Source organism: Eurypyga helias, unplaced genomic scaffold (genome assembly GCF_000690775.1).
Source record: "Eurypyga helias isolate BGI_N326 unplaced genomic scaffold, ASM69077v1 scaffold23623, whole genome shotgun sequence".
NCBI classification, from domain to species: Eukaryota; Metazoa; Chordata; class Aves; order Eurypygiformes; family Eurypygidae; genus Eurypyga; species Eurypyga helias.
Window position 1 is genome coordinate 18,542 of NW_010239537.1, and position 619 is coordinate 19,160.

Sequence of the window (619 nt, forward strand, 5' to 3'; positions counted from 1 at the left end):
GGCCACCCCCTGCCATGAGCCCAAGAACAGGCACGTCCAATAAACACCCTCCCCTCACCCCAATCTCTACCCTCACCTGGTTCCCTCTGTGCCTTTAAGCAAATCACATAACTTTTCCTCCTCGGTTTCTGCACCTGGGAGAGAGCAATATTTACCCACCCCAGAAGGGTGGTGAGAGGACTAGTTAACGTTTTCCCAGCGTTTTAAAGGATATTCTGTATTAATTCCTAGCCGCCAAAAGGACCGATATGTATGGCTCTCATGGGCTCCAGCGGAAGGTTTTTGCTCGAGTTGGGCTCTGCCGCTTCAGAAAAGCAGAAGCACGATGCTGTTACACCGACATTTCCGAAAGCGCCAGCGGCACATGCTGCACAACACTTCTCCTTCACCTACCGCCGGCCTCCTGCTCCTGCTCCGCTGCCGGCCTTGCGGGGGGCACCTCTGCCCGCTAAACGTCAAACCCGGCTGCTCCCCTCCCCAGCTTGCCCCAGCGCGGGCATCCTGTGCTCTGCTCCCGCAGGGATGGCAACGCCAGCAGCCCTCATGGGCTCCCTGCAGGGAATAAGCAGAGAAAGGGCCCAGCTTTGGCCCGCAGCACCTGCAGCTGGCTGGGGTTCGG